Source organism: Phyllostomus discolor, chromosome 1 (assembly GCF_004126475.2).
Source record: "Phyllostomus discolor isolate MPI-MPIP mPhyDis1 chromosome 1, mPhyDis1.pri.v3, whole genome shotgun sequence".
NCBI lineage: Eukaryota > Metazoa > Chordata > Mammalia > Chiroptera > Phyllostomidae > Phyllostomus > Phyllostomus discolor.
The window spans coordinates 73,576,778-73,597,072 of record NC_040903.2 but is presented as its reverse complement, the minus strand read 5'-3'; the positions used below and the strand labels follow the sequence as shown (position 1 = coordinate 73,597,072).

Here is a 20,295-nt window from a genome sequence, read left to right as displayed (position 1 = left end):
GAGATTAAAACTCTTGACAATTTTCATGAAATTAAAACGCTGACCTAGAGAAAGATGGGACAAAAGATGAACATTTGAGAACTTTTAAGTAGCAATGGGATCTTACACAGTAGCCTATTTAAAGTAGTGCTGATTCGAACACTTAAAGTTCCTGAAAAATGACAGAACTATGAATTTTGTCAAAAGCAATGTCGTTTTATTAAACGAATGACTACCTCGTACACTTACTAACGACCAAGCATTTGCTTGTTCCAAGTACTCGCCCTAAGAGGCAGGTACCATTGTGCCACTTTAAGGTGAAGAAACTGAGGCACAGTGACTGTTGAAGGTGTGACACGTGCTAAATCGTTGAAGCAGAGATGAAACCCGAGGCAATCTGGTTGCAGCGACCAGGCTTTTGGTTACTACTCCTTTGACCTCACGCCTGGTCCCAGCCATCCCTTGACCTGTCCATTGGACATCAGCTTGTCGGTCGTGTTCCTGCAGTACTTCCGAAGTCTCCACAGCGTCCCAGGCCCCTTCCCTCCCTCCCTCAGCGCCCAGGGGTCAGAGCCTCAGAGTCCCGGCTTCTAGAGGAGGATGCGGTGAACCTGGACGCGCGCCCCCGCGGGCGGCGGGAACGCGGAGCGGTGTGCCGCGGGGAAGGGGCTCCTGGGCCGCGCCAAGATGGCGGCGGCCACGGCCACTGTGGTGACGGTTGGCGGCGGCCCGTGAGGCGGGCGGGGCTGGCAGCGCGGAGGCGGGGTCCCGGGCTAGCCGCCCTGGAGGCGGGGGCCGTTTCCATAGCGGCGGCAGGAGGTGTCGCGCCGGGGAACTTCCTGGTTCCCGGGCTCGGCTACGCCGGGATCCTCTTGGAAGGGAAACAATGGGGCGGAGGGCACTGCGGTAGCTGCCGCCGCGCCGGGACCTGCTCGGCCAACGGGACTCCCCGCTCTGCCTCCTTCATTGCCTCCGCTTGGACCGTCCAGAGGTAACTTAATTTCCTCCTCTCCCACCGCCAGTAGCCGGTCGCCCGCGGCGTCTCCCCGTCTCCTCCGGGGCTGGGACTCCGACTTGGTCCCGGGGAGCTGGACGCCGCCATTCCCGGACCCGGGGGAGGTGGACGGAGCTGCGGGTGTTCTCCTAGCGCTCACGGGGGGCAGGCTTCGGAACCGTGTGTGGGGACGTCCTTGCCGTCCCTCTGGAACCTTGATTGTGGGGTTCTGAGGGTGTGATTGACATGTTGGCGGGCGCCGGGTGGGGAGCGCCGGGCGCGGGGGGCGTGCGGGGCCGGTCTGCCGGGGACTGCGCTGGACGACCTGGTGGCCAGTGAAGGGGGCTCGTGGAAGGGGCGGGGTCGGGGAGACCGCTGCCCCTTCCCCCCAGAACAAGTTTCGGCCCCGCGGGAGACGTGTCTCCCTGCAAGTTTCACTTGCGTCTTTCAGAGTCCAAGTGGGCAAGACTGAGGCAAACTTCATGCTTTTAAATTAGTGCCTTCATGCTGAGGAACTTTGTTTCGACTAGGCGAGAGGAGGATGCGGTGCATGAGGGATTCGGAGAGCCTGGAAATCTGTGCGTCTTTGCAAAGTTTGAGGGATAGTTTGGAGCTAACAGCCTTGTGACGGTGTGGCGTATCCTTTGCGTGAGAATGGTTACTCGCAGGTGTTTTAATTTCAGAAAATGTGAGGAGTCTATGAATCCACTGGTGGACATTTCTGTAAATTGAACATTGAACTCTCCCTGCCTCCCCTCCCATTTTGATCCCCAGATGCTTTGTAGTCAGTAGACTTCAGCAGGAGTTAAATGAGACCTTTCTGGGGCTGGGAAAGATTTTTGAATTGGCAATACCTAGTCATTGGAAATAATGTGACACATGGAAAGGAAAAGTGGGGACACGATCTTGAATATTTCACTTGCCGGAACAAAGTGATTTCAATCCTATAATCCATTAATAAAGAAAATTAAGTCTTTGGGATAGGTGTTTAATATTTTGTAGCTCAGAAAATTTCGACAGAACTTTAAAGATCACCTTAGTCTACTCCCTCATATTTTGAATGTCTGGGAAATTCTGTTAGAGGGAAATCAGGGTGGTTTATTTTTTTCCCCCAAAGTCACCTTAATAAGAATTAAAATTAGCCAGCATCAAATGAACAGTGGTCTATTTGCTTTTATTTTCATTCCTTCAAACCTTAAAATTAAGAAAAATATTTCTAAGTTTGCTGTTCTTTTATAATAAAGTTTGCAGACATAGTCTAATTTATTACTTAAAGTGGATATTAATCCTATGTTGTATTCTACATAGGCAATTGAAATATGTCAAAATAAAAAATTATACTAATAAAAGTAGAAATTAACTTTTAAAGGAAAACCATAGTTTTAATTTCAAGTCCAGGTATCCTGAATTAACAAAAATTCCTTTGATGATTATGTATTTAAAGAATGGAGTTGTCACAAAGGCATTCAAAGAAACATCATGTACCAAACGTTAAGTCTTGGTGTTGGTACCTACTTACTGTTTTTAGCTAAACTGTCAGTGACTTTTGTACTTCCTTTGGCAAGAATAGCCCATTACCAGTTTGAACAGTGTTTTGACATGAAGTTGCTCCTAGTAAGGACAACTGCCATTGGTTAAACAAGCCAGTAAGTAGAAGGGACAGCTTTGGCACCATCTGCTAATGGGCTGGCCATCCTTAGCATTATTGGGAACCAAGACAACTTCCTGGCTTGCAGATCCGGAGTGGGCTGGGCCTCCAGTGCTGAGAGAGGTTGTGTTGGTCTGTCTTTGCCACAATGTGCTCGTCTATCTCAAGATACTGTTACATTTTGTGGGGGGGGCGGGGGGGGGGAAGAGGCCAATAAATTCAAGTTAGTGGCAAATTAAAAAAAAATTGGTTACAGAGCACTAGGAGTGAAATGGCAGTTTTGAGCTGTAAAAGACTTAGCAGCAATCCTAAAACTTTGGAAATTGCTACTTCAGGTAGACAGAGACACATGATTACATTTTGTGGTTTATGTTTGTAAATTCACTTTAACCATTTTTGTTGTAGTTCAGTGTGATTTTTGGAAGGCATATTGCATTCTTAGATGTGATTTACTTACATATAGACATTCATAATTTTCTCTTTTACAAAGTATCTCAATTTTTACAGAGGAAGTCAATATAAAGATAATATTAATTTGAAAGTATTCTGCCTTCTGGCACACTTCATTGTAGTATGTGGGAGTAGAGCAGGGGAATTAGTCATAAACACTTGGATTCTCAACGGGTCTGAGCCATTTCCAGGCTATATCACTTCATGTAAATAACTTATATTTTAAGGCTTGTTATTATTATTAGTAGTAGTAGTAGTAGTAAAGTTAGGGGGATCGTAAATTCAAGTTTGTTTTTTCAGATATTTCTTGAGTGCCTTTTGTGTATCCCAAGACCTTGCATTTGGTCTTGGGATACACAAACCTATAACTAGGGAACCTAACTTGATTTGGAGGTGGCAGGGCAAGCTTTCCTGAGGAAGTGACTTGTAGGACCTGAAGGAGAAGGAGGAGGTGGTAGGCAAAAAGGGGAGGTGGCTGGGTGGGACCCTTTGAGGATGAGAGAAGAGTGTGTACACAGTTCCTGAAGAGACTGTTGAGAAGGTTAGATAAGAATATGTGTTTATTAGTGCCCTACCTGGCACTGAAGCACAACCACTGTTAGTTGTATAGAGGAGGCTCTTGGCACCATACTCTAATCATCTTGTTCCATAGCCAGTATAGAAAGGCAGTCAATCTAGGTGACTCTCACTGCACTAGACCTGGAAATGACTGCATACTGTGGTGTCTACTGTTATAACTCTGGCACCATTACTTGTTAGTTTCTATATCTGTAAAACTGGGATTGAATGTTAAATAAAAGATTCTTTGATTGCTTTACAGAGATAACTATCATTTGATATCAATATAGTATTATACAAGGGGGGACCCCCCCAAAAAAGGAATTGTCTTCTGGAGGGTGGGTCCCTCATTGTACAGGCTTCCCCCACTAGGTGAATGTTCTAGGAACCCATCTGTACACTAGGTGAGTGTACTAGCTGGTGTTGTGAGAGGCTGCATTCGGTTTCAGTGAATGTTTTTGAAGACCTTTACGTGTTTACTTATTTCATGATAAGTGATTTATGAGCTTACCTGCTCACACTGCATTGAGTGTTTAGCAGTTTTTGACCAAAAAAAAAAAAACCCCGCCAAAAAAAAGGCATGAGCCCCATCCCCTACCCTCCTTATTCACTCAGTTTTGTCCTGAGCAACTTTTTTTGTTTCCCTGGATGAAAACAATCCTCAAAGGGAAAAGTTTTGCTGATGTGGAAGTGATGAAACAAAAAAAAAGCAGAAGCACTAAAAGGTATCAAAATCAATGAGTTCAAAAACTGTTTTGAGCAGTGGGAAAAAAATCTCAATAGATGTATTATATCAAATGGAGAGTGCTTGGAAGGTGACTGAAATATAAACATGTAAGAATAAATACACAATTTTTTATAAATAAATTCCCATTTGGGGGAGTCTCCCCTCATATACTGATATCAGTATAATATTCTGATTTAACCATGATGGCATTTTTCCTTAGAAGAACTTAGACTACCTTATTTAAAATATCTACTCACAAAATAGCAGTACCAATCTAGGCTAAAATAAAAAAAATATTTAGTAAATGGCAGGTAGTTTCATTTGCTTCTAGGAAGATTGGGAGTGATTGGAGTTTCATGTCTTTTGCTTAAGTGTTTTTGGCCCTAGAGACGTTAATTATTCTCTGACAGAGGTACACATTGCACCTGTGTGTTGCTGACATTGATACGTGTAGAAAAAGTTACAATTTTATTCTGTAATTTTTCTTTCACTGAATTAGCAACTGAACTAAAAATGTTACAGTAATATTTTTCATGAAATAAATGAAAGGACATTTTAAGTTTCTTAATGTATGAATTTCAGTTAGTAATGTTATATAGATCACTAAAGGCAAATTAATATTTTATTATGGAATTAATGTAGTATTTATAAGCCAGTTAACTGGGCTTTTTGTTCCTGTCTCTTTTTGTTTATTTTTTTTGTACATTTTAATGTTCATTAGCCTATCTGTGGTAAGATAAGAAAAGATAAAGTGAAATAAGATTTTGAAGTTAGTCCCAGTGGAAAAAAATTGAATAGATGAGGAAATTGAAATTTATAAAGGTTAGGTATATGTGTTGGGCTAGATATTTCTGTGCATTTTGTCAATACTTCTTATAAAAATTAATGAAGTGGCATAATGACTATTCACATTAGTGTTTAAAAATTTAAAAAATCTATTTGTGGGGGATGGGTAGGGCAGGGGAGAGTAATGGGGGAAAATTGGGACAGATATAATTGAACAACAATAAAAAATAAATAAATAAAAAATCCATTTGTCTAACCAGTTATATGTACTTGCCCCTCTCTTCCCTTTTTCTAGCTTTGTTTTGGGTTGATTTAAAACATATAATTATTCTCTTTCCTTTTCTTTATTAGCATGGGATTCTATATTCTTTTACTATTCCTTTAGTGCTTGCCTAAGAAATTCTAATATGTATTCTTGACTTATCAAAGTGCAATATTACTTGAAACTTTCACCCTTTTTCCAGGTAATGCAAAGCCTTTAAAAACATTAAAGCCACTTTTCTTTCATTACCTATTCATTGTTACCATGTTTTCAAGTGCATATATAAATATATATTTAACTACAAAGATGTTTTTCTGTTGTTTTATGCTGTTATTATACAATTAGGCTTACTGTATTTTCTTTTTTTTATTCCTTCTGGCATTACTGACCTTTCATATGTAATAATTTTTTTCTGCCTGAAGAATACCCTTAGTATTTAAAAAAAATATATTTTATTGAGCCCTGGCTGGCGTAGCTCAGTGGATTGAGCACGGGCTGCGAACCAAAGTGTCGCAGGTTCGATTCCCAGTCAGGGTACATGCCTGGGTTGCAGGCCATGACCCCCAGCAACTGCACATTGATGTTTCTCTTTCTCTCTCTCTCTCTCTCTCTCTCCCCCCCTTCCCTCTCTAAAAATAAATAAGATCTTTAAAAAAATAATAAAGTCTTAAAAATATATATATTTTATTGATTATGCTATTATAGTTTTCCCAATTTCTTCCCATTTTCCCCTCCATCAATCCCCCTGCCCCTTAGTTCATGTCCATGAATCATACATATAAGTTCGTTGGCTTCTCCATTACCTATACTGTTCTTAACATCTGCCTCTCTATTTCATACCTGCCAATTTGTGCTTCTTAGTCCCTCAACCTTCTCCCCCATTTCCCTCCTTCCCCTTCCCAACTGAGAACCCTCTGTGTGATCTCCATATCTATGATTCTGTTCCTGTTCTGCTTGTTTGCTTAGTTTGTCATTTGGATTCAATTATAGATGTGAGTTTATTGCCATTTTAATGTTCATCCTTTTGAGCTCCTTCTTTTTCTTGTATAATTCCCTTTAGCATTTCATATAATAATGGCTTGGTAATGATGAACTCCTTTAATTGTACCTTGCCTGGGAAGCATTTTATCTGCCCTTCCATTCTAAATGATAGCTTTGCTGGATAGAGTAATCTAGGTTGTAGGTCCTTGCTCTTCATCACTTTGAATACTTCTTGCCAGTCCCTTCTAGCCTGCAGAGTTTCTTTTGAGAAATCAGCTGACAGTCTTATGGGAACTCCTTTGCAGGTAATTGTCTGCTTTTCCTTTGCTGCTTTTAAGATTCTTTCTTTATCTTTAACCTTCAGCATGTTAATTATGATGTGTCTTGGTGTGGTCCTCTTGTGTTCATCTTATTTGGGACTCTCTGTGCTTCTTGGACTTGTATGTCTATTTCTTTCACCAAATTAGGGAAGATTTCTTTCATTATTTTTTCAAATAAGTTTTCAATTTCTTGCTCTTCCTCTTCTCCTTCTGGCATCCCTATGATTTGGATGTTGGTATGTTTAAAGATGTCCCAGAGCTAAGCCTGTCCTGGTTTTCTTGAATTGTTTTTAGTTCCTACTGTTCTGATTGAATGCTTTTTCCATCCTTGTGTTCCAAATCACTGATTTGATTCTTGGCTTCATCCTCTCCACTGTTGGTTCTCTGTAGATTTTTCTTTATTTGACTTAATGCAACCTTCATTATTGCCTGGGTCTTTTTTACGGGGTTGAAGTACCCATTGTGTTCCTGGAGCATCCTGATAATCAGTGTTTTGAACTGTGTTCTGATAGGCTACTTATCTCCATTTCATTTAGTTCTTTTTCTGGAGTTCTGTTTTTTCATTTGGGCCATATTTCTTTGTCTCCTTATTTTAGTAGCCTCCTTGTGTTTGTTTCTGTGTATTAGGTAGAGCTGCTTTGACTCCCTCTCTTAGCACACCTGTTAAGTCGTATGGGGTAGAGCTTAGGTAATCACCAGGGTGGAGCAACCCTTGCTACCACTCTGTTGCTCTGTATGGGGGAGGGTGTGCAGAGGGGCTGATGCCATTGCCTGGCCTTTGGAGTATTGTCAGGTAGGAAGCTGTCTCCCCCTCGCACTTCACTTTCTCTCTATATGCTACTGGTGCCCTTCCTGCTGTTGCCCTGGTGCTAAATCCCAGAGGCGGTATGTCTGCATGAGTCCTAAGTCCCATGCAGGACTTTTAAGAGAATGTAGTTTCTTCCTCCACCCCAACCCCCACTGGTTTTTGCAGCCAAAAGTTATGGAGACTTATCTTCTTGGTGCTGGGACCCTGGACTGGGTGGTCTGGACTGGGGCTGGGATCTGTTGCTCCCCAAGCAACCCTCCTGATTTTAATCCACCACACATGAATGTGGGACCACCCGTTCCTGTCTCTGCACCTCTCCGAGTCACTCCATGTCTCCACCCCTCTCAGTGCCTTTGTGGGTCTCCGCCCCTCTTACCTGTGTGGATGAATGTGGCTTCTTTAAATCATTCATTATTAGATTTTCACACAGTTCAATTTTTTGACAATTCTGGGTGATATTTGTTTTGTAGTATAGCTGTATTTTTTGCTATAGTTGTGCGCAGAGGTGAGATGTGTTTACCTATGCCTCCATCTTGACCAGAAATCCCCTTTAGTATTTTCTTTCTTTATTTTTGTCAATATTAAAGTGTATTAGCATTGACAATTTTTTGAACTTTTTGTTTGTCTGATAATGTTTTTAGTTCACCTGTAGTTTTTTTAAAAATGTATTTTATTGATTATGCTATTACAGTTGTGCCATTTTCCCCACTTCACTCCCCTCCACCCTGTACATCCTCTCCCACCCATATCCCCCCCTTTAGTCATGTCCATGTGTCATACTTATAAGTTCTTTAGCTTCTACATTTCCCATACTATTCTTATCCTCCCCCTATCTATTTTCAGCCTACAATCTATGCTACTTATTCTCTGTACCTTTTCCCCCCTCTCCTCCTCCCACTCCCCTGTTGCTAACCCTCCATGTGATCTCCATTTCTGTGGTTCTGTTCCTGTTCTAGTTGTTTGCTTAGTTTCTTTTGGTTTTGCTTTAGGTGTGGTGGTTAATAATTGTGAGTTTGCTGTCCTTTTACTATACATGTTTTTTCTTTATCTTCTTTTCTTAGATAAGTCCCTTTAACATTTCATAAAATAAGGGCTTGGTGATGATGAACTCCTTTAATTTGACCTTATCTGAGAAGCACTTTATCTGCCCTTCCATTCTAAATGAGAGCTTTGCTGGATAGAGCAATCTGGGATATAGGTCCTTGTCTTTCATGACTTGGAATACTTCTTTCCAGCCCCTTCTTGCCTGTAAGGTCTCTTTTGAGAAATCAGCCAACAGTCTGATGGGAACTCCTTTGTAGGTTACTGTCCCCTTATCTCTTGCTGCTTCTAGGATTCTCTCCTTCATTTTTACCTTGGCTAATGTAATTATGATGTGCCTTGGTGTGTTTCCTCTTGGGTCCAACTTCTTTGGGGCTCTCTGAGCTTCCTGGATTTCCTGGAAGTCTATTTCCTTTGCTAGAATGGGGAAGTTCTCCTTTATTATTTGTTCAAATACGTGCTCAATCTGTTGCTTTTCCTCTTCCCCTTCTGGTACCCCTATAATTCAGATGTTGGAACGTTTAAAGATGTCCTGGAGGTTCCTAAGCTTCTCTTCATTTTTTTGAATTCTTATTTCTCCATTCTTTCCTGTTTGGTTGTTTTTTTCTTCCTTCTGGTCCACTCCATTGACTTGAGTCCCAGTTTCCTTCCCATCACTATTGGTTCTCCGTGCATCTTCCTTCATCTGTTTTATGGTAACCTGCATTTTTTCATGTAATTTGCGCCCAAAATCAACCAATTCTGTGAGCGTCCTGATCACCAGTCTTTTGAACTGTGCATCTGGTAGATTGGCTATCTCTTGGTCGCTTAACACATTGTATGCAGGAAACGTATTTATACGTTTTACGTTGACTGGTAGTAGAGTGCACGATAAAAACTACCTGCAAACAATGTGTTAAAAGGATGAGTCCTGGGGTACTGCTTTGTTCTTCTGTTTGAGCCATCTCTCTCTCTCTCTCTCTTTCTCTCTCTTTTTTTTGGTCTGGTTGCTTCTGTTATGGTGAGGGGCAGAGCCTTAGGTGTTCCTCAGGGCTTGGCACCCCAGTCACTAGATTGTGACATTGTATGTGGGGGCGGGAGGGAACAATGGCAGTAGCTCCGTTCTCCGTGGGACTCAGTCCCTTCTCTGGGATCCTGGGTTGCGCGCTCTGCCCTGCTCCACAATCGCTGCCTCACTGGGTCTTCCAGCTGCCACTTGCGTACTCAGGGTCCATCTGCTGTGATCTTGTGTGCCCCAGATGCCTTGCGCACCCCAGATGCCTTATGCACCCCCGGTTGCCTTATGCGCCCAACTCTCTTGGGCCACAACCCACGCCTGGCTGCTTGTCTCCGCCCCTCCCCCTGGTCTGGATGAACGGGTCTACTTCAACTTCTTGGCTGTCCGACTTCCATTCAGATAAATTCTCTGTCAGTTCTGGGTGTTATTCTGCCTCTAAATTGTTGTTGTTCCAATCTTGGCTGTGTGTGGAGGTACGGTGTATCCACCTATACCTCCATCTTGGCCGGAAGTCCTGTTCATTCCACTCTTAATAGACATTTGGATTGTTTCCAGTTTTTGGTTATTATATAAAGCTGATATGAACATTTTTATATATGTATTTTGTTGGACATACATATTCCCTTCTTTTGGATATATTCCAAAAGGAGTGGAATCATTGGGTAATAGGTAGAAAAATATATATATATATATATTCTCTATCCATAGTACATATTCACATATAGCTTTAATAATTTTTATCAAAGTTTTCCAAAGTAGTTGTACCAATTTATGCCCTGTGATATTTTACTAATTTAAAAATATATTTAATATATATATATTTTTTTTTTGTCTAGCTTTTTATTGTCTTTAAGCAAAAGGTTAATCTGTAATACCTGGTCGGTCTTTGTTGGAAAAGCATGTACCTTATCTTGTCTTTTATGTAACTTTTCATGTGTTTGTGTTTTACTTTCTTTTCCAGTTAGATTGTGAAGTAATAGACCAATTTTTTAAAAGATTTTATTTATTTATTTTTAGAGAGGGAAGGGAGGGACAAAGAGAGAGATAGAGAGAAACATCAATGTGCGGTTGCTGGGGGCCGTGTTCTGCAACCCAGGCATATACCTTGACTGGGAATCGAACCTGCGACACTTTGGTTCGCAGCCCATGCTCAATCCACTGAGCTACGCCAGCCAGGGCTGTAATAGACCAATTTTTTAAAAAGATTTTATTTAGTTGGTTTTAGAAAGAGGAGAGGGAGGGAGAAAGTGTGGGAGAGAAACATTCATGTGTGAGAGAAACATCGATTGGCTGCCTCTTGTACACATCCTGACCGGGGACTGTACCCGCCACTCAGTCTTGAGCCCTGACTGTGACTCCAACTGATTGCCCTTCTGTTTTCGGTATTATGCCCAACTGAGTCTCACTGGTCAGGGCACTAATAGAGTAATTTTTAACACAGTGTTTTAGAATATGTATTCAAATTACTGCTAGGAGTGCTTACCATTAGCAGATTATCTACCTTAATTACTTAAGAGAAAAATGTTTTCAAGACTTGCTTTTTGGAGAGAATGAGCCCCACTCTTTATCAGTTTATATTACACTTTGTTTTTGACCCAACTTTTTATTACCACTTTGAATTCTAAGCCCCTTCTTCTGACTAGCTTGGCAAATATTTTTCTCTTACAAAATGTTTTCCTACAAAGTCGATGACTTACTGTCACTGATGATTGCCAAAATAATGTCATTAAAATTCTCCCCTAAACTTTAGGGTTACCTTTGATTATTTCACAGTAAATACTCATTTTGGCTTTCTTCCCATTTTTTAAAACACAACTAACATTTTAGTGTAGTTCATTTCAGTTCACACCTGGTTATAATGGATTGATCCTGTTTATAATGCTAAGGAAGTTAGAATATTTCTTAGTTATCTAGTGAATTAAATTAAGTTTTTAGGTCATAAATCTTACAATGCTAGAAAGAGAACTTGAACATTGTATTTCAGCTCCTTTATTTTATACAATAAGACCAAAAATGGATCAGTACTAATACATGTCAAATATATAAGCTATTTAGATTAGCAAAACATTTTTATGCATACATAATCCATGACAATTTTGAGTGGTAGGCAGATTAGAAACTTTAGTTTTAATTTTACAGATAAACTGAGGGCCATAGAAATCATGTGACTTTATCTGAATTTCTAGAGCTGGTTAATGGCAGAGCTGGACCATTTGTATCTAGGACTTCTTATATATTGAATAATTTTTTTTACAAGGCCTACAGTCTGTCATTAACCTGCTGAATTCTGAGTTTATTGACATCCTATACCAAGTTACTTCTCTTCAACTGTATATATGTATATTTTTGGTCATAAGTTTTCTCATTTTTATTGACCGCAGGTGTGTGAGCTGAAGCTCTTAACTCCCATTTCACTCTGGTTTCCCTTGGTACTTTTGTCCTGAATTGTTAGCACAGGATGACCAGAACCAGGTTTCTCTTGATTGTTGTATCTCAAGCTCCTTGAGAAACTTTTGCATTACTGTATGGCTGATTTAGTATTCCCTGAATGGTGGATGGGTACAGCCTTATGTTTAGAATCCAACTAGAGATAAATATCTTGACAATAGATCCTAGCATCAGCTCTACTTGTCTTTATGTTTCTTATGCTATCTGCCATAGGGCATATTATTATGTGTATAATACTTAACAGTTTGGAATTTTTAACTGACTTTTTAAAGATACCAGGTTCCTGAAAATCAGAGATATTGTATCTTTCATTTTAGTTTTTATCTGTAGAGCTCAGGCATTATGTAAAGTTCTGATAGGATATATCAAGAGAATTAGGCAAATGTAACATATAAACAAATTATAAGTCACTTTTGAAAGGCCCTGCCTCTCTGGAACTGAGATAAGTAAGGACATTTGTTTTCCTAAATACCGACAAGTTGACCTGTTGACCAGTGTAAAGCTGCTGAAATTTGATAAGTTCTGGAAACCTAACTTGAATTCCACCTGTAGTTGGGGTAATTAGACCTCGTTCTTATCTGATGCTTCATTAACATACACATGTAAACAAACCAAGGAAACCAAACAATTTCCCATTTTGCCCATCTCATTCTCTGATCTTATTAGCAGGAAGTACTTTGTTGATTTAGCGAATAGGATAAACAGACCTCCTTTCGCTTTAGCAGTGATAGATTTGCTTTACTTCTCTTGTGCTGGGAAAATACTGAAATCTGTGGGAATTGAGCATTGTGTTTCATGGTGTATAAATTACAGAGAAACATTGTTTTTATAGAAAGCCCAAGAATTGTGAAAGTACAGTGGTGAGACATTATATGTCAATAAATAATGACCTTAATATTAACTAAAGTTATTTCTTTATCTGGCATGAGAATATGTTACCTGGGAATCTGCCCTGACATATATATTTGAACTAATAAACTGTGCCACTGAATTAAGAAAGGAAGGTACTAGAATTACTATAATGTAAGTTCCATAGAGACAAGATCTTTGTTTTGTTCATGGCTGTGTCTTCAGAGCCTAGAACACTGCCTGACTTGGAGTATCTGCTCAGTAAATATGTATTGAATGAATAGTACATTTGTATATTATCTGTCTTTAAGTTCAAAAACTAAACATTAATCATTTAGGCATTGGTTTATAAGCCTTTGAGGAAATAAGTTTAAATTGGTTGAGGCATCATTTCTGATTATATCTTGCTGATTGTGAGAAAGTTGCATACAGCACATTGTAGAGCATTTATTCATTGTTAAATTTCTTTGAGACATTTTGAAATGATGCATCATAGTCCGTTATGTGTAAATTAACCACAATTCATTTAGTCAATCCCTTATTATTGGACATTTAAGTTGTTTATAGTTTTTTTTTTTTTTTTTTGCTGTTACAAATAATGCTTCAATGAAGGGAATTTTCTTAAGCTTTATCTTTGGGTGGCAATTCAACAAATAGCAATTTAGCAAAACAGGATCTAGGACTTTTTTTACTAGACAATGAACTTGGATTACACAACTGTGAAGGTGAGATTAGAAGCTTCAGTGATCAGAGAGCTGAGATCAGACATCACAAATGGTACAACTCTTTGGGTAGGCCAGCTGGTTCTACATGTGGATAATGGATAATCAGCCTTCTTTCACAGAAAGCTGTCTTGCAATTTGTAGTGGAACTGGCTATCACTTGTATTTATCTTTAACTTTTAGAGCGTAAATGAGTTACTACAACTGTTTCTTCCTCCTAAATATGGCTTAAAATTATAAGTATATTTAACTCCTTTATGACATTTACATATGTTACTTTTACTTGTAATCATTTCAGTTCTGAATTTTGTTAGAAAATTTTGCTTTTTCATATTAAACTAGAAAATATTACATTTACACAAAAACTATATGAAATATGTGTTATGTAGGGCTTAATACATTGATGTCCATACTCTCCCCTCCCTCAGTTTCAGGGATAGAACATTACTAGTACCTCTGAGATTACACCTCCCACTATTCCACCTTACTGCTGTAAGGAAACCATCAGCCTCAGCTCTGGGGCCTAGGATTCTCTTGCTTTTCTTTACAGTTACATTACATATTATTAATTTTACATATTTTGGAAATTTCTATAAATGGCATCATTATATATGTGTGTATGTATGTATATGTATATATTCACATATTTAGTGAATAAAATATTTTAGTAAAATTAAAACTCACAAATTTATTTGCATTTAAAGTTGACATATTTATCCTTTGCATTAGTCCTTTGTTGCTATGTCACAAATAACTACTAAATTTCAGTGGTGTAGCACAACAGGCATTTAATTCTAGCTCAAAGGTTTGGCAGTCTCTGCTGGGTTTGGCAGGGGTTGGCCGGGATTGGCCATAAGCGGTGGGTTGAGTGCAGTTACATGCCAGGCAGGTATCTATGAATTCTGGATTGGGGAGAACATGTCTATGCTTTTTTTGCAACTATTTTTTAATATATTTTATTGATTATGCTATTACAGTTGTGCCATTTTCCCCATTTCACTCCCCTCCACCCTGTACATCCTCTCCCACCCATATCCCCCCCTTTAGTCATGTCCATGTGTCATACTTATAAGTTCTTTAGCTTCTACATTTCCCATACTATTCTTATCCTCCCCCTATCTATTTTCAGCCTACAATCTATGCTACTTATTCTCTGTACCTTTTCCCCCCTCTCCTCCTCCCACTCCCCTGTTGCTAACCCTCCATGTGATCTCCATTTCTGTGGTTCTGTTCCTGTTCTAGTTGTTTGCTTAGTTTCTTTTGGTTTTGCTTTAGGTGTGGTGGTTAATAATTGTGAGTTTGCTGTCCTTTTACTATACATGTTTTTTCTTTATCTTCTTTTCTTAGATAAGTCCCTTTAACATTTCATAAAATAAGGGCTTGGTGATGATGAACTCCTTTAATTTGACCTTATCTGAGAAGCACTTTATCTGCCCTTCCATTCTAAATGAGAGCTTTGCTGGATAGAGCAATCTGGGATATAGGTCCTTGTCTTTCATGACTTGGAATACTTCTTTCCAGCCCCTTCTTGCCTGTAAGGTCTCTTTTGAGAAATCAGCCAACAGTCTGATGGGAACTCCTTTGTAGGTTACTGTCCCCTTATCTCTTGCTGCTTCTAGGATTCTCTCCTTCATTTTTACCTTGGCTAATGTAATTATGATGTGCCTTGGTGTGCTTCTTCTTGGCTCCAACTTCTTTGGGGCTCTCTGAGCTTCCTGGATTTCTTGGAAGTCTATATCCTTTGCCAGAGTGGGGAAATTCTCCTTTATTATTTGTTCAAATACGTGCTCAATCTGTTGCTTTTCCTCTTCCCTTTCTGGTACCCCTATAATTCAGATGTTGGAACGTTTAAAGATGTCCTGGAGGTTCCTAAGCTTCTCCTTGTTTTTTTGAATTCTTATTTCTTCATTCTTTCCTGTTTGGTTGTTTTTTTCTTCCTTCTGGTCCACTCCATTGACTTGAGTCCCAGTTTCCTTCCCATCACTATTGGTTCTCCGTGCATCTTCCTTCATCTGTTTTATGGTAACCTGCATTTTTTCATGCAATTTGCGCCCAAAATCAACCAATTCTGTGAGCTTCCTGATCACCAGTCTTTTGAACTGTGCATCTGGTAGATTGGCTATTTCTTGGTCGCTCAAAAGGATGAGTCCTGGGGGACTGATCTGTTCTTCTGTTGGAGATACGTCTCTCTCTCTCTCTCCTTTTTTTTTTTTTGGTCTGGTCGCTCTTGTTACGGTGAGGGGCGTAGCCTTAGGTGTTCACCTGGGCTGGGCACCCCAGTTGCTAGATTGTGACGTTGTATGTGGGGGTGGGGGCAGGGGCAGGAAGGAACAATGGCTGTTGCTCCGTTCTCCTGGGATCTCAGTCCCTTCTCTGGGATCCTGGTTGCTCACTCTGCCCTGGTCCACAATGCCACCTCACTGGGTCTGCCAGCCACCACTTGGGTACTCAGGGTTCTCCACTGAGTCCTGGAAGGCTTACTCGCTCCCGGTTGCCTTATGCGCCCAGTTCTCCCCAATCTCCACACAGCGATCCGCGCCTGCTCCTCCTCTCAGCCCCTCGTGCGGGTCTGGATGAACTGGTCTACTTCAACTTCTTGGCTGTCTGACTTCCATTCAGATAAATTCTCTGTCAGTTCTGGGTGTTATTCTGCCTCTAAATTGTTGTTGTTCTAATCTTGGTTGTGCGTGGAGGTACGGTGCGTCCACCTATGCCTCCATCTTGCCGGAAGTCTTTTTTACAACTATTGATATGATTTATATCCTTCACTTTGCTTAGGTGGTGTATCATGTTAATTGACTTGTGGATATTGAACCAACCTTGCACTCCAGGAATAATGCCCACTTGATGATGATGCATGACGTTTTTAATGTATATGTATTGCTGGATCTGGTTTATCACATATATTAGACTATAATTTTCTTTGTTGTAATGTCTTTGTCAGGTTTTGGAATCAGGATAATGCTGCTCTTCTAAAATGAGTTTCCCTCCTCTTGACTTTCTAGAATTGTTTGAGAAGGTAATTCTTTGAATATTTGATAAAATTCACCTTTGACACCATCTGGTCCAGGACTTTTGTTTGTTTGGAGTGTTTTGATTACTGATGTGATTTCATTGGTTGTAGTTGGTCTGTTCACATTTTCTGTTTCTCCTTGATTCAGTCTTGGAAGGTTGATATGGCAATTATCTAGGAATTTATTTGTTTCAGATTGTTCAATTTGTTGGCATTTCTTTGTTTACAGTATTGTCTTATAATCCTTTGTATTTCTGTGGTCAGTTGTCACTTCTCTTTCATTTCTGATTTTACTTATTTGGGTCATGTGTCTTTTTTTCTTGATGAGTCTGCTTAAGGCTTATCAAACTTGTTTATTTTTCAAAGAAGTAGTTCTTGGGTTTCATTCATATTTATTTATTTATTTATTTATTTTATTTTAATTGTTGTTCAAGTACAGTTTTCTGCCTTTTACTCCCATCCCAGCCCACCCCCCCAGCCCTCCCCACCTCCTTCCTGTTTCCACCCTCCCTTGTTTTTGTCCATGTGTCCTTTATACTTGTTCCTGTAAACCCTTCCCCTTTTCCCCTGAAATTCCCTCCCCTCTCCCCTCTGGTCACTGTCAGCCTGTTCTCTATTTCAGTGTCTTTGGTTATATTTTGCTTGTTTGTTTGTTTTGTGGTTTAGGTTTCTGTTAAAGGTGAGATCATATGGTATTTGTCTTTCACCGCCTGGCTTATTTCACATAACATAATGCTTTCCAGTTCCATCTGTGCTGTTGCAAAAAGTAGGAGTTCATTCTTTCTTTCTGCTGCATAGAATTCCATTGTGTAAATGTACCATAGTTTTTTGATCCATTCATTTACTGATGGGCACCTAGGTTGCTTCCAGCACTTGACTATTGTAAATTGTGCTGCTGTGAGCATTGGGGTGCATAGGTTCTTTTGGATTGGTGTTTCAGGATTCTTAGGATATAATCCTAACAGTGGAATTGCTGGGTCAAAAGGCAGATCCATTTTTAGTTTTCTGAGAAAATTCCTTACCGTTTTCCATAGTGGTTGTACCAGTCTGCAATCCCACCAACAGTGCACTAGGGTTCCCATTTCTCTGCATCCTCTCCAACATTTGTTGTTTGTTGCTTTGTTTATGATGGCCATTCTGACCAGTGTGAAGTGGTATCTCATTGTGGTTTTAATTTGCTTCTCTCTGATAGCTAGCAATACTGAGCATCTTTTCATGTGTCTTTGGATCCTCGGTATGTCCTGCTTGGAGAAGTGTCTGTCGAAGTTCTTTGCTCATTTTTTAATTGGGTTGCTTGTCTTCTTAGAGTGGAGTAGTGTTTGTTGATCTTTTGTATTTCTTTTAGACTAGTTAGTTTATTTCTGCTGTGATGTTTTTTTATTTCTTTTTTTTCTACTAATTTTGGTTTTGCTTATTGTTCTATTTCTAGTTCTTTAAATGTAAAGTTAGATTGTGTATTTGAGATTTTTCTTGTTTCTTGAGGTAGGCTATATTGCTATGAATTTCCCTCTTAGAACCGTTTTTGCTGTGTCCCGTAGATTTGGTTTGTTTTTATTTTTATTTGTCTCAGGGTACTTATTGATTTATTTTTTGGTCTAATTATTAACCCATTCTTGTTTAATAACACATTAGTTAGTCTCCATTGTTTGAGTGTGTTTTCAGTATTTTTCTTGTAATTGATTTTTGTTTTTATAACATTGTGATCAAAGAAGATGCTTGATATGATTTCAGTCTTCTTAATACTATTGATTTTTTTAAAAAGGCAAAAGATTTGTGTGTTCTGAAGAGAAAGCACAGTATTACCATTGAAATTTATTTATGACCTAACATGTGTTCTGTTCCAGAAACTGTTTCATGTTTACTTGAAAAGAATATATATTCTGCTGTTTGGGGGTGAAATACTCTGAAAATATCAATTAAATCTATTTGGTCAAATGTGTCATTTACAGCCTCTGTTTCCATGTTGATTTTCTACCTGGAATATCTTTCCATTGATGTCAATGGGGTTTTAAAGTCTCCTACTATGACTGTGTTACTATTGATCTCTCTCTTTTTGTCAGCCAGTGTTTGCTTTATATATTTAGGTTTTCCTATGTTTGGTGCATAAATGTATACCCAAGTTATATCCTCTTGTTGGGTTGTTTCCTTTATCATTATGTATTGTCCTTCTTTGTCTCTCATTATTGCCTTTGTTTTAAAGTCTATTTTGTCTGATATAAATATTGCTATATCTGCTTTTTTTTTTGTTTTCATTTGCATGAAATACCTTTTTTCATCCCTTTCAGTCTGGGTGTCTTTTGATCTGAAGTGGGTCTCTTGTAAACAGCATATATATGGGTCTTATTTTCTTATCAGTTCTTCTACCCTATGTCTTCTGATTGGAACATTTAATCCATTTACATTTAAAGTGATAGGTATGTAGTTATTCCTATGCTTTTATTCAATACATGTTCTTCCTCTTCTCTGTCCACTTCTCCTTCTTCTTCCTACTTATTTTTCTTCCTCCTCCTTCTTCCTCCTTCATCCTTTTCTTCCTCTTTCTCCTTTTCTTCCTGTTCTTCCCCTTCTCCTTGTTTTCTCCTTCTTCTCCCCTTCTCCTCCCCTTCGTATTCTTCCCCTTCTTCTTCTTCTTTTCTCCTCTTTCTCTTCCTTCTCTTTCTCCTTCTTCTCCTTCATCTCCTTCTCCTTCTCCTTCCCCTCCTATTTCTCCTTCCCCTTTAACATTTCTTATAATACTGGTTTGGTGGTGATCAGCTCTTTTTGCTTTTTCCTGTCTGGGAAGCTTTTTATCTCTACTTTAATTTTAAATGATAACTTTGTTGAGTTACAGCAGTCTTAGTTCTAGGTCCTAGCTTTTCATAACTCTGAATATTTTGTGCCAGTCTTTTCTGGCCTGAAAAGTCTCTGTTGAGAAATTAGCTGATAGTGTTATGGGAGCTCACTTATCTCTTTAACGGTCTTTCTCTTGCTGCTTTTAAGATTCTCTTTGTCTTTCATTTTGGTGTGGGCCTGTTTGAGTCCATCTTGTTTGGGAATCTCTGTGCTTCCTGGGCTTCGGTGTTTTTTTTCCTTGCCCAGTTTAAGGAAGTCTTCAGTCATTATTTATTCAAATAGGTTCTCAATTCCTTGCTCTCTCTTCTTCTGGTACCCCTATGATGTGAATGTTGTTACACTTGCTGTTGTCCCAGAGATCTCTTAACCTGTCTTCACTTTTTAGGGGGATTTTTTTCCTGTTCTCATTGGGTGTTTTTTACTACCTTGTCTTCCAAGTCATTGATTGGATCCTCTGCTCAATATAATCTGCTGTTGACTTTTCTTCCAATTTATTCATTTCAATTATTCTTCATTTCCAACTAGTTCTTTTGTGTGATTTCTGTATTCTTTTTTATTCTTACTGTCTCTTTGTTGAAGTTATCACTGAATCCATCTATTTTTCCTCTGCTTTCTTTAGCGTCCTTGAAATCATTGTTTTGAAATCTGTATCTGGTAGATTTCATTTAGTTCTTTTCTGGAAATTTCTTCTGTCCTTTCATTTAATGCTGTTTCTTTGTTCCCTCAAGTTGGCTGCCTCTCTGTGTTTGTTTCTATTTATTAGGTAGATTTGCTTCTTCTCCCAATCTTGGTTGGGTGGCCTTATGTAGTAGGTGTCATGTGGAGCCCACTGGCTCAGTCTCCTTGATTACCTGAGCTGGGTCCTACAAGAATAGATTTT

General features: G+C 39.4%; 1 protein-coding gene across 1 annotated transcript in view; it reads left to right on the top strand.

Moving 5' to 3' along the window:
• Positions 1 to 541: 541 nt before the first annotated feature.
• USP6NL (USP6 N-terminal like) overlaps positions 542 to 20,295 on the top strand; it is a 178,683-nt gene continuing 158,929 nt past the window's right edge. Inside the window, exon 1 of the mRNA XM_028505655.2 lies at positions 542 to 970. The gene's annotated coding sequence lies outside the window, so the exon portion shown is untranslated. The remainder of the gene's footprint in view (positions 971 to 20,295) is intronic.